The 14,793-nt window shown below is 40.4% G+C and overlaps 1 non-coding gene across 1 annotated transcript; it reads left to right on the forward strand.

Moving 5' to 3' along the window:
* Window positions 1-8,375: 8,375 nt before the first annotated feature.
* LOC115873052 lies at window positions 8,376-8,491 on the forward strand. Its single transcript, XR_004048204.1, has one exon. It is a non-coding gene; the product is annotated as a U5 spliceosomal RNA (small nuclear RNA).
* Window positions 8,492-14,793: the final 6,302 nt, after the last annotated feature.

Genomic DNA, 14,793 nt, shown 5'->3' on the forward strand with positions numbered 1-14,793 from the left:
GGAGACAACATGCATAAAAACAAGACGAAGAAATTTCTGTCATGGAGCAAGCAAAATATACTCACGCCTACAACAAATTCACTTTGGGTTAAGAGGGAGGTCAACTGACCACATATATTATACTATGATTTAATCGGCCACATTCAAGTTTACAATAATCTGATAGTAAAACTGTTTGGCTCCCTCACCTATGGCCAGAGGGGATCTGCCAGAGGCTTAATCTGACTAGATACTCTGCAAATGGATTTTGGGTTCACGTTGTCCTCCATATCCTACAAATTGGGTGTCCACAATTTAAGCTCTGATATTTTTCACTTCATCATATTTGGATTTTGTCATTGTCATCTTTGGATCACACAGCTTAGTGTGCTTTTTCAATGTGGATTTAGTTGACATCTGACTTAGATGGCTACTTGTTTGAATATAAATCTTTAATGCTTCGCACACTATTCCAATTGATAGCTAGGCACCATCTTTTTTCTTCATCACACTTTGCTCTAAAATCCTTATCTTCAGTGATCCTTTTTGTGAAGGCAAGTATCATGCAGGACCAAATTATAGGAACTGTTTTGAGTGGGGTCAGAATTATGTGGGAATCCCAGAATCCATCTGCTTTTCCTTGGATTGTGAGTGACTCTGGTTTACTTTAGCAGTCATATTATGACAAAGAAAACACAAAGCCTAATAAGAACAACAACAATACAACTAAAACAAACAAACAAACAAAGAACAGAAAAACTTGCCCAACATCCTCCTGGGGTATAAGGCGTTTGCCTTGAAAACATCAATAATTTATACAGGGACATAGAATTTAAGGTACTGTTGATACAAGGAGTTTATATGAGAGAAGTCTAAATGTGTGAGCTGCGATCCATGAGCTGTTGCTTTGCACAGATTGATATCTTGATTGATTGAGCTCTGCCTACATTGAGCATGTGAATTGGTGCTAGAGAAAATTCCTTGTACCATTCTTTCAAGTGCAGATCCTTGTCCATCAGATTAATTCCTGTCATATTAATGCAAGGGGAGCTTCCCATCAGGGAATTTCAATCCTTTGTTCAAGGATATAAATAGTTTTGAGGTAGGGACCAGTTATTTTAGTCAGCCCATTCAATTAGGCTTCCACATCAAGTCCTTGGTGGATGCTGTCTTCTCTGTAATGTTAGCATCCAAGGTCATCATATTGCTTAGTCCATGAGGTAGTTTACTGAGGGTTGGATAGAAACATATTCTATGTATCTATCCAGGAACATAGAACCAGGTTTATTCTCCCTTTAGTTTCCCCTCAATTATTGTTTAGTACCCCTTGTGATGTGAGGTTCTCCTCCCCGATTAACCCCCATACCCACCAACAGAAAATAAGTGCTTCTTCTGAAATGTAGGTGTCCCCCCTTCCCTAGTCTTCACTTGATTTACCAGTTAGGTCCTCCTCTCATTCCGGTGGAAAGCCCGTTGATTTGTCATGGCCTTGTCTCAATGGTCTTTTCCCCCCTCCTTTTTAACAGAATGACCCCAGGCAATGTGAGGTCTCTCCTCTTTTGAGGTGGTTCTTATAAAGTGCACATTAGGGGGTAATATATGGTTCGTGGTCAGTAGGTAGAAATGTTATCCCTTTGTTTGGGAATTGGTGTCTAAGATTTAATTGATGTTTCTCCTTACAGTAGTGGACTCATACTGTATAATGGTTTCCAGGTCCTTCCATGTCACATGATGGTTCTTGCTTTCATCATTATTTTTTAGGGACATATAGTATTACATTGTGTACATATACATTTCTTTACCCATTCTTCCACTGTTGGGCATTTGGGCTGCCTCCAGTTTCTTGAACTGTGCTGCTATAAACACGGGAGAGCATACATCCACTTATATTGTGTCTCATTTCTTTGTGGGTATGTACCTAATAATGGTATTGTTGGATTGTATGGGATTTCAATTCCCTGTAGCTTTATGTGATGCCATATTGTTTTGCATAGTGTTGGTATGTAATGACCAAACCACCAACAGTGTTCCATCTCTCCACAACCTCTCAAGCTTTTTTTTTAATCGGACTAGCATTGTGGGTATAAGGTAACATCTGATTGTGGTTTTCATTTGTATCATCCTGAAGGGTAGTGATCACGAGCATGTTTACATGTATCTGCTAGCCATTTGTACTTCATTTTTGGTGGACTGTCTGTTCATGACATTTCCCATTTCTTAATTGGGTCACATACTACTTTCTTATTGAGCTGTTGGGGTATTCTGTGTATTTTGGTCATTAGAGAAACAAATCCACAGAAACGTATATGTATATGAGAGAGTTTCATATAAAGGGTAAGTGTACATTAAAAAAGCATCCCAACCCAGTGCTTCCCAAGCTCATAAGTCCAACATCAGCCCATACATTCAACACCAATCCACAAAGTTCTCCTCAATCTCAAAAACACACAATGATTTCAACTGCAGGAGGAAAACTGAATCAGTGAGCATGTAAGCATCTCAGTGCTGGCAGGGGTCTCCACACGGCTGCTCCAGCACCCAGGGCTTCATCAGGGTAGGTCCACGTGGCTTCTCCTTAGGGATGTCTTACAGGAAGTGAGCCTTGCCAGCTGAAGCATGGAACTGGTTAAGGCAGCTGCACCCTGGTCCGACCATCAGAGAGCAAGAGACCCGAGAACTAGAAAGGCCAGGCTCACGGAGCCATTTATCTCTCTGCCCTTCAATTAATCCCACATGTGTTTCTCGGCCAGGTTGGCACAATAAACCTTAACTATCTCATATGTCACTGGTACATTACCCCCCCCCTCAAACTGTGGCCTCTTGTTTTACTCTCTTGATGAAGTCCCTTGATGTGTGTGATGTAATTTCATCATGTCCCAGTCATCTATGTTGTCCTCCACTGTGTTTGTGTCTTCTTCATTATACTTAAACTATGTGTGCCCTGCAATTGGGCCCTTAAGTTTGTTCCAGCTTTCTCATTGATGAACCTGATAGTTGAGGTTTACATTTAGGTCTTTAATCCAAATTGATTTTGTTTCTGTGCATGGGGAGTAATAGGGACCTTGTTTCATTCTTCTCCAAAAGGCTGACTTTGTCCCACTGCATATCCTTTCCTTTATCAAAGACCAGTTGCCAGTTGGCTGATGCATTTATAGCTAGGTTTTCTGTTCTGATCCATTGGTATGTATATTGCTCATTGTACTAGGACCAGGCTATTTGGACTATTGTGGCTACATAGTAAATTTTTAGTTCATGTAGTGCTCCATACATGGTTCTTTTAAAGAAGTTCTTTGCTTATCCTGGGTCTTTTGCCAATCTTCATGAAATTGGTCATTAGTTTTTCCATTTCTTTGAAGAATGTATTCGGTGAGGGGTGGGAGAATAGTGGTCACTAAACAGTGCCTTGGAGAAACAAGTATAGAAGATCAATGGCATAAATCTGACTTGAACAGTTTAAACCTTGTCAGCTGATCCCCTCTTCTGATGCATGATGGACTTCTCAACGTTTTCTGTATTTTTTGGTATGTTTTATTTTGTTTTTGTTTGCTCATATTAGGTTGTATCTCAGAGGTGTTATGTTCTTGGAGGTCACCCTCTGGACGTTGTTTTGTATGTTTTGGTGTGTTTCAGGATATGAAACCCAGGATTAATGAACCTATAGGGACAGCAAGTAGAATATGGGTTTGGGGGGCTGGGGTACGGTGGTAGTCATGGTGGAGTGGGGTGGGGATGTGGTAAAAGGGAAATACTATGATATCAAGGAGTCCAGGAAGATAAAGAATGTTTGGAGCTGACTATGGTAACAATTGTACAATTCTGCTTGACGTGACTGAACTAATTCAAACTCCCAATTACTAATACATTGTTTAAAAAAGTATATTTGGGATTTGGATTGAGATTGTATAGTATCTGTAGATTGTTTCAGGTAATATTGACCTTTTCACAATATTAAGTTTGCCTATCCATGAGCATGGAGTATTATGTTTATATTGGTCTTTTTTGATTTCTTGTAGTAATGTTCTGTTAGTTCTCCCTATATAGGTCTTTTGTTTCTTCAGCTAGGTTTTCTCTAAGTATTTTATATTTTGTGTGGTTATTTTAAATTGTATTGCTTCCTTAATGTGTTTTAAAGGAATAGACCTCTGGTGGGTCAGGTCGGAGGGGATGGGGTTTGCTCTTTTCACGATGGAGGTGACCAGGTTGGGGTGGGGATCTGAGGTCTATTACTGGCACCTATCTAGGTGGTCTAGGAGGGAGGGATGAAGCAATAGCCTACTCAGAAGGCAGGGGTGCTGACCAGTAGCTGGTGTCATGGGACAATTCGTAGAATCCTCAGTCTATCTAGTACCTCAGTCAGGGTCCTGGGGCTTACATTCTTTGTCTCATGCACTAACTCACTGCCTGTGCTTTTTAAAACCGCTGGTGCACTTTATACTTATGTCAATACCTTTCCCTGGGCCAGGTGTGTGTTATCTGCTAACAAAGGTGTGGGGTAGGGGGTGGGGTGGGGTGGGGTGAAAGACCAGGGATGGCTATGCTTTTTGAGTCCCTTAAGATGGGGCTGTGGCAGACTTGTGCCTCAGGGATGGGGAATTACTTAACGGAGTGGGGCTGGAGCTTTCCCTGCTTGTGTGGAGTTAGTTTATTCACTATTTACACCAGCTCCAAGCTTCCCAAATACAGCTCAGTAGGTCGTTCTGTCCTTTCTCTCAGGGAGATAGGACTCCTAGGGGAAATGGTGCCAAGTACCAAGCCTATTCATGTTTATATCCACCCCAGACTGGTCATGCAGAGTGATGTCCGTGCAGCTTGACTGGTCATTTGGGACTGAGAAAAATCAGTTGGAAGAGTTGGGAAGCTGTGCTCCTATCACTTGTACTGATGACCAATGACAAAGGGGAATCCTATGGTAGTCATTGATTGCTGCTCGTTTAATAATTTGGTATCTACCTATCTTTATGCTTGAGAATCTTGCTGCCTGGCACTGCAAGAAATCCTTCTCCATGGTCCATTTGCACTGGTCTCTGTAGAGTCCGAAGTGTTTTGTTTTTAATAGTCACAGTCATCTATTTTGTCTTACACTGTGTGTGTTTCCTTTGCTATATTGGGTAGTCTGTGTATACCCTGCAATAAGACCCTTAAAGTTGTCCCTTCCCCCCCTCCATTGATGATGCTTATAACTCAAGGTTTTACATTTATGTCTCTAATCCATCTAAAGTTTTTGTGCATTGGATGGGTATGGGTCCTATTTTATTCCTCTTTAGATGAAAATCCAATTTTTATGGCACCATTTGTTGATGATTTACTGGGGGTTTTGGTCCTTTGTTAAAAATCAGTTGCCTATAGGTCGATGCCTTTATTTCTGGATTTTACATAGTGTTCTATTGATCTATAGATCTTTCATTGTATCAATATCAGGCTGTTTTGACTACTGAGGTTGTGTAGCATGTTTTGAAGTTGGCTAATGCAAGACCACCTACTTTGTTCTTTTTGAGAAATTCTTTGCTTATGTTTGGCCCTCTCCATATGAAGTTGGTAATTAGTTACATATTTTTTAATGAATAAAGTTGGGATTTAGATCAGAACTGCATTGTATTTGTTATTTGCTTTAGGTAATATAGATGTTTTCAAAATATTAATAATGGAAAATGGAAGAACATGCAATTTTCTTCCATTTGTGCACATTTTTGGTTCCATGTAAACATGTTCTGTAATTTTCCTTCGACAGGTCTTTTGTTTGCTTGATTAGGTTTATTCCAAGGCTTTCCTTTGTTGTTTTTTTGGTGGCTATTATAAATGGCATTCTTTTTGTGATGTCTTTTTGGGAGCTCTCTTCACGGGTATAGTGGAACCCAAATGATGTTTTTTTGATAATCCTGTATCCTACTTTACCAAATCCCTCAATGTGGAAATAGTAAGAATTTCATGTCTTCTTTGACCAAATGTTCCCTGGATTTCTTTCTTTTTCTCAAATGACTCTGGCTAAAACTTCCAGTATGATGCTGAATAAGAGTGCTGATAAGGGGCCCAGTTACCATTCCCAGGGAAAGCATGTTCGTTTTTTCCCTTTGAGCATTATATGGCCATTGAATTTTTTATATATGGTCTTTATTATGTTGAGATATCTTCTTTCAACTCTATTTCATTGATTTTTTTTTTCTTTCAAAAATGAGTCTTGGAAGTTGTCAAATATATTTTTTGCATCTATTGATCTGATACCTTGGTTCTTACTCTTTGCTTTATTTATGCAGGGAATCATGATGATTGTGAGCCATCCTTGCATCTCTGGTATGACTCCCACTTATTATGGTGAATTATTTTGATATGCTGCTAGTCTACTAGCCAGAATTGATAACTTTTGCACCTATGTTCACGGCTGATACTGATCTTTAGATTTCAAGAGGCCTCCTGTTTTATTTTTGTTTTTATTAGGTTTTACTAAAGCTGAGTTTATTTCTTTTCCATATAAATTTAGTGATTAATTTTCCCATTTCTTTGAAGAATAGTGCCAGGGTGTTCATTGGAATTGCATCATATTTATAGATTACTTTATGTCCTTTTGACATTTTCACTATATTTAATCTACCTATTCATGAACATGGAACACACTTCCAACTATGTAACTCTCATTTGGTTCCTTGCATTAATGTTTTTAATTTTCTTTGTACAAGCCTGTTGTTTCTCTGGTTAGGCTTATTCCTAGGTACTTAACCTTTTTGGTGACTTTTAAGAATTTTTTTTTCTTACATACTTTTCATGGTTCTCTTCCTTAATATCCAGGAATTCGATATTTTTTGTATGTTTAGCTTACAGCCTGCTACATTGCCAAAATTTCCCCATTCAGAGGTGGGATCCTTTTAGTTTCTTTCCATTGAGAGAAATGCTGGCCATTGGTTTTGCATATGTAGTCTTTATTATGTTGAGGAATTGTCTCTTCTATTACTATTTTATTGTTTGTGCTTATCAAAGTGAATGTCCCTTTTGTTGAATGCCTTTTTTGCATGAACTGGTTTTGTTGAATGCCTTTTCTTCATCAATTAATAAAATCATATGTTTTATTAAATGGTGTTTTATATTGTTTTTCTAATATTGATGCATCCTTGCATACCTGATATAAATCCACTTAATCATGATATATATTTTTAGTATTTTTTGGACATAATTGACTAGGATTTTGTTGAAAAATTTTGTATCTATATTTAAGTGATAGGAGCTCTGGTGGCTTGTGGATTATGCATTGGGTTGTTTGAAATTACCAAACACTCCTTGGGAGAAAGATAAGGCTTTCTAGTAGTATAAATATTTATAGTCTTAGAAATCCACAGGGAAGTTCTATCTGGTCCCCTGGGATTGCTGAGAGTTAGAATCCCCTTGCTGGCAATAAATTGAGTATGGTCATACGTGATATTGTTCTATAATTTTATATTCTGGTAATGTCTTTACCTGTGTTTTGGTATTCGGATTATACTTCCTTTATAAAAATATGTTAAAAACATTTTTTTAAAAATTTAATAGTTTTATTAACATACAATTCACATATCATACAATTCAATGGTTTAAACATATTAAGAAGAGTTGTACAATCACCACCACAATCAATTTTAAGAACATTTTCTGGATTCTTGTACACATTCTCATTAGTTCCTCATTTCCTCCCAACGTTTGAAGAATAGTGCTGGGATTTGGATTGGAATGATCTTTATTTATAGATTACTTAATGTAATATCGACAGTTTTACTATATTAACTCTTTCTATTAATGAATATGGGACACACTTCCATTTATGTAACTGCCATTTGCTTTCCTATGGCAGTATTTTGTAATTTTCTTTGTATAAGTATATTGTTTCTCTGGTTAAGTATATTCCTAGGTATTTTGTCTTTTAGGTGGTTTTTGTAAAACCCAAACCCTAAGAAATTACTAATCCAGTTGCTCTCTCTATATATGTTTACCTATACTGGTGTCATATAAAGGAAAACATACAAAATCCTTCCAAGAAAAATAGCAAAATATAATACAGAAAAACCTTTATCCAAAAGAAAGCAGAAAATAATAAAAACCAGAACAATTTTCAAATGGGTCAAAACAGAGAACAAATGATTCGTTGTTAAATTTTAACCTAATCACATCTGAATTAATCCACTTTACAACATACTCTGTCTGTTGTCAAGGTTATTCACAACCTTGGCTATGCTTAGAGGGGACTTTTTCCCAAAGCATAATCCATGTGGGTCCCTGCAAATGATTTCTGGTATCTGACAAATAGATTTATTCTATTCCCTTTATTGTGCTTTGGTGTAAATGGCATAGCAAATTTCACTCCTAGTTAATAATTTCCATACATATTGTTCAGTGGTATTGGTTACACTACATTGCTCACAATGAAAAGAATGTTCATACTCTGGTTTCTCTTTAGAGCGTATCAGTCTTTCACCTTTTACTATAGATTTCTGTGGAGAGGAACAATTCTGAGTCATAAACTAATTTTTTGAGGCCTTGTGTTTGCAAAGCTTAGGAAAAAAATTCTGTTCTGGTGGTTACTTTTCACTTGATTTAAGTTCCCTACACCCATGCACCTTTCCGTTTTTTCTTTCAGCAAATTTTGACTATCCTACTATAAATTATTTTTTAAAAGGACCACAGTACATGATATTATTTATTTTATGAATCAACCCATTTATGCAACTCAAAGTTGATTTCTGGGACTGTAGTGTGTTTCAAGTTTTAAAGTTATCTCACAGTGAAACTCTGTATTAGTTTTTCTAGTCTTTGCCAGCCTGTTTGGTTGGCCTTACTGCACCTCTGCTTAACGTTGTAACATCAAAGCCCTCCATTTCCCAGCTTTCACCAGGTTTTGGCTCCTCTACTATCTTGTGTATTCTGCAAATATGGAATATGATTCCAGAACAAATGAAGGAGATGGCCTTTTATCCCTGCCACATTTTCTTATGAAATGCCTTACATGCTTAAGCACTCAGTTTTGGAGAGGGAATAATCAGATGATTATAACAGATAGAGCAGAGTGGTGAGACTACTGTTGAGTAGGTAGAATAGAGAGAGAATGTGTGGTAAATACACTACTTAAGTCTATGTCACGTTCAGGTGTAGGCTCTGAAACCAGATGCCCTCATTTACAGCCTGAATCATCACATAGAGTCCACAGACACAGATAACAGCCTTTGACATCACACCTGACAGCTTTGCAAGGCAGTCAAATTCTTGCCTTGGTTGTTTGTGACGTGAAGAGGGTAAGGCTTAGCACTGGGAGACTTTAGACACCAGTACCCTGAGCACCTAGAGAGAGGGAACCACTGGTCTCCTCATTGTAATGGGGTTTTGACCATGTTGGGCCCTCTCCTTCTGTCCCCAGGTTCTTAGAGGTTATCGTGTTTTGTTACTGTGCAGCGATCTTCCACAGGATCTTAGTCATTTGGAAAATTGCAAAGATACACCCTGGATTACTTTGAAACCAAACAGGAGTATTAACCAAGGGGGGCATTCTGAACATCTCTGAAGTGTTAGGTCTCAGACATTAAGAATTAACCCTCAGTTTCTCTCCTCATCATCACACTTTTTTAAATATCAGACCCTCAGTTTCTTCTGTGTGATCATTTACTTTTTAGAGCCTACAAACAATTCCTTACCAGCACTTCCTGCAGCACAGTCTAATGGAAAAGCCAAGGAGAGCCCCACCTGTCCTAAAGACAACGAGACTACCTTATTGCACCTCCCAGGTTGGATGTATTTTCTAATTGGTGGTTCTGTAAAGCCTTTGTAAGCTGAGGCCTCTGTCCACTGGACTTGCTTACCCTTTAGTCTCTTCCACTCTTGCTCCTGTGTTACCCTAAGGGCCCCAGAGAAGAACTTCTAGGGATGGGGGGGGAAATGGGAACTCTGGAAGAGCCTATGAGTGAATCCAAGATAAGCAGATCAGGAAAGTGCTGGGGTCAAAAAAGAGGACTAGGAAAATGAACCATAGAAGAAAGTATAAACTATGGAACAACATATAGAAGGGCATGAGTAAAGTGTATAGTTCCTATCTCATTTTGGATAGAAGAGAACTGTGACACAGCTTCACATTCTTAACTTTATGTCTTTAAGCAACGCGGAAGAGGCAGTCACAGGCCTGGAAGTGCTGTTTCAAGAACTAGCGTCTCAATCTGTCCTCCTGCTCCCTTTCATTGTGGGCCAGAGTGCCATGAATACTGCCCCTCTCTAACCTTTTGTTTCAGGGGGTGGTCTTCTGGACTCTGAAGAACAAAGTTCCCCAGTAGACACCTTCCCACAGAAACTTCCTTGGATGGAGAGCCCAAGAACACCCTCCATTTCTCAATCTTGTCCTGCTCGGGATGGAAAACACGAGAAAATAGGACATGAGGCTCTAACTGTGCTGTTGATGGCATACTGGGTGTCCCTTCATGCCTCAGTCTTATTATCCATTGAATAGGCTTAATGCTGCTAATTCTGCCTCACTCACACTGTGATTGTGAATATCAAATAAGATTAGAATTTATAAATGTTTAAGTTGTACCCTGAAAATCATGAGTTATAAAATGACTCTTAAGAATATTTAGTCTTCTTTACTAAGAACCCAAAGTCTTACTACTCAGCTTTGTCCATGATGCCCCTGACCCTCACCTGTCCATGTAATACTGTCTCATGGTTTCACAGTGAGAAGAGATTCCCAGGGAAGAGCTAAGAAGTGTCAGGAGCTTCTCTGTTTCATGGAAAAATATCTTCTTGTTTTCTTTTCTTTGTTAGCTGCCTGTTTGGTGAGGATTTCTGAGTTTGGCTTCTAACAAGGCTGAGGAGATGGGTAATGCAAGGGAGGGAGCCATGCACAGGGGAGAGTTGCTATGAGAAAGGTCATCAGACATCTCGGGCCAGAGGAAGTCTCCCAATCTATTCTCTGAGCGAGCCACATGAGTACTTGACTTCAGAATTGACTAGTGTGAAATTCTAAAGGACCCTGCCCATGACCCAAAGCCAAACCCACTGCCTTCGGGTTAATCCTGACGCAGTGATGCTCGGCAGGGTTTCTGAGGCTGCACATTGATATTGGCACAGGCAGCTGCATCTTTTTCTTGCAGAGTTACTGGTGGGTTTGGCTGTTGACCTTGCAGCGAGCAGGTCCACGCAGACCTCACAGTGCCACAATCTCTCCTGACAACTGATCCAGTTCACAGTCTGGGTTTTGCATAAATGAGTCACCACTGCCAGATTCCTTCTGCATCTTCCCCTCCAAAGGCAGACTCCTCTGGGTGTGGTTTGACCCCAAAATATAGGGAGTCACTCGCTGAGACAGTCTTAAGGCAGCAGCCGGGCTATTGCCTTTTCCTATTTTTAAGATCTGAAGATAGCAGAGTAGCCTTCCAGAGATGCTGTGTATAGGGCAAAGAACATCCACTCTCTGGACTACATTTCCAGAAGGTTGCCATTATTCACAGGCATCACCAGCATGGCTTCTGCAGCCCCAAGTAAGACGGACTCCAGGCCATATCTGGTGATGGCTATTCTGATAACCTCTTGACCGCCGTGCCTCTCTTGAAGCTAAAACCAAGTTCACTTTCATCTTGTCAGTTATGAATCATAGCCACCCTATAGGCTTCCAAGGCTGTAAATCCATATAGGATCAATGAGCCTCATCTTTTACTTATAAAATAATAGGTAAGTTTGACACAACCTCAGTTCAGCATCCCAATATGTAACACGACCTGAGCTGTGTCCCTACCACTGTGGTTCCCTTCTTTTGTTTTTCTTACACAGTGTCATGATGTTTAATTTGTGTACCATACAATTCAGTTGTTTACATATATCAAAAAGAGTTGTGCAATCATCGCCACCAATAATTTGACCATTTTCTTCAATCTTGTACCCATTAATATCACTGCCAGTCATCCCTCTTTAGATTTACCTATCTTGAATTGATCTATCCTATGATTTTGAAAATCATACAAAACTCTCCAACAATGACAACACAAAAAATACACAGAAAAACTTTAGTTCAAGTAAAAGCATAAACCAGAATTTAGAACAAATTAAAAATGGATGAAGAGGGAAAACAATGATAAATTTGTTACATTTTCACCTAACAGTATCTGTAGGAATCCACTTTCCAATGTCCTCTGTATGAGGGCAAGACTATTCCCATGCCTGGTCAGTGGTCCAAGAAAACTCAATGGGGACTTAATCCACAGGGGAACTCTAAATGCAGCCGGGCCTTTCACTTTTATCCATAAAACACCTCCAACTAACTACTAAGATACATACCCTTTGAAAACTGGGATTTCAGACTTTAAGCCTCAATATAATTCCTTTCTCTGATCTTAGATTTTATTATTTACAATCCTTAGATCACACCATCTCTCTCTCTCTTTTTCCAGCTGCTCCTCTGTGGTCCCGCACCGCCGGACCCGGTCTCTCTCTCTGGCTTGTGTTCAGAGTACTGTAATGCCTGAAACTGCTTCTATCCTTTACAACCCCCCACTGGGATCACACACCAGGCTTCGGCATGAATTATTTCTTGTGAAAAGCCAAGGACTGAGGTATTTCTCACCCGAGAAAAACCTAACACAACCTCAAAAGCAAGAGATGTGATTAGAGTCCACTGACTTCCAAATCCATGACTTTGGGGTAGCAGTCCTCTCTGCTTCCTCTCACGCTAAGGTGTTTCAACTTTTAGTCCAAAGGAGTATTTCATTTCTTTTAATGGACAACAGGTGTGTTTAAGATTAAGTCTAGCTCCCTTATTGGGGTTTCCAAGTCAAATAATTCTGATGTGGTTTATGAAGAATGCTATACACTTCAGAAAGACTGCTCATTGACTTTTTTTATCAACACAATTCAGCAGAAATATGACTCAACTTCCCAGGCTTCTTCTAAAGGCCCTTTCTAGCCACCAGTTATTTGAGAACTTATTGGCCAAGACCCTCAATACAGTCAGCCACAACAAATAAAGGGCTGGATTCTCAGGGGGAACTTGGGGCTTACGGGGTGGAGGGAGGGAAAGCCCAAGCCCTTAGACCAGGCTCTTCCAAGAGGCTGATGCCTGTGCCTCCATACATTGGCTGCCTTGCTTCCCTTTGCAGCTTGGGCTACCTTTGTCAGGAGAGAATTATGTGGCGGCTTCTGTGTGGAGACACCTGATTCCAGGTCTCCTAGACCATGGCTCTGGAGACAGGTAACATCATCCTGACCATTCCCACCACATCAGCACGAGTGGAGCACTACTGTGGACTCCAGATTCTGTCCATGATTGAAGTCCCCAAATAAAGTCTGAAGCTGGTTGCCAAGCACATCAGAAACATTTCACTGTTGGCTGTCACCACCAGTGACACAATGAACAAACCAGAGGAAATTTAACCTGGATGGCTACTCTATAGATGAATGTGGTGGCCGCCACCCAACATTACTGTGGTGAATGTCAGAGGACCTTCAAATGTCTCAGTTGCTTTTGCTGTCTCTGAACAGAGAGTTAACCACTCTGACTAATCATTTGGACTTCCATATCATGCACGTTCCTCCCTGACCACCTCCGATGCTTCAGATCTGAAGGACACGGTGGTCTTGAGCCTTTTGTAAAGGTAGCGAATCTACTGAGATGTGAGAATGCCCCCAGATGTGCTTGAGTACTGGGCAGCAGACGTCAGATTTAATGGTGTTTGAAAAGCCTTGAAACAGCACACTGGTCCCTTTAACCATTACTTGACTTTTGAATTCCAATAACTGGAACCATTTCACATGCATTCTGGGGTTCGAGTATGGATGGACATTCCATGAGTGCCACTTTGGTTTTGGAATAGCATTAAATTTCCACCAACAAAATGACAACAAAAATACCAGACAACCCAACACCCTCCAGCTCTGTCCTTGCCCTCTCCAGTCCTTGAAGTCTTAAATGGCCCCTGGGTACAACCTGGGGCACATGCTGAAGACTGATGGGATGATCCTAAACAAAAAGGCACCCATCTACTCTGTGGCTTCTCTTATGTTACTAGGGAGTGCCTAGCTGTGACTTCGACTGGCTTTCAGGCCTCTCCACCAACAAGAGCAGCTCGAGCTCTCCTTGAATGTGCCTTTCCTCTTTAGTGATCTCTCCTTCCGCCCCTGCCACCTAACAATTTACCCCTGTCAAATCCTTCCCCCACCTACCCAACAAGCTACTTCCACCTGGTCCCATGGCTCTGCCACCTGATCTTTAACGACAACAACACTTGTGCAGAGAGAGCACAAGAATTCCTGTTTGAAGAGCAGGAGGAAGGAAAAATGGAGATGGTCCTTTTAGAAAGCATATTCTAATCATCATCTAATATGATGATCATATTCGAGAGATTCTCCCAAAACTCATCCACACTGAACTCAATTTTCACTTTAGGAAGATGATCCTTGAAAAACAGTTTGGAATTCCCCACCCGGTAAGCAAATCCACAGAGCCAGCTGTAGAAGACAGGTAGGTACACAATAGGGGTATGGGCATCTATCCACCAAAAGGAAACTCCACATTGCACATGGCATCCACCGGGCATAAAACCACAATGTCTGATCCTTAGGACCAGGCTGGTCAGAGAATCAAAGGAAATGATACAGAGATGGAAACAAGTGAATTCCTTCACCGTTCCCCATGGCTCCACCTAGTATCTAAAAATCTCAGAGCTCAGTAGGGACAGGACAGATGCCAAAGCACTTGTGTTCAGGAGGATGTCAGAGTGGACAGACCTAGCCTGTAGGGGAACTATCACCCTGAGTCATGAGGAACTGGAAAGAACCAAGGGTCAGCTCAAGAATCCATCCTGGAAGAGAAGAGTGAGGACGACC

The sequence above is a fragment of the Echinops telfairi genome, unplaced genomic scaffold (genome assembly GCF_000313985.2).
Source record: "Echinops telfairi isolate 266 unplaced genomic scaffold, ASM31398v2 ScPeMD7_4;HRSCAF=17, whole genome shotgun sequence".
In the NCBI taxonomy this organism is placed as follows: domain Eukaryota; kingdom Metazoa; phylum Chordata; class Mammalia; order Afrosoricida; family Tenrecidae; genus Echinops; species Echinops telfairi.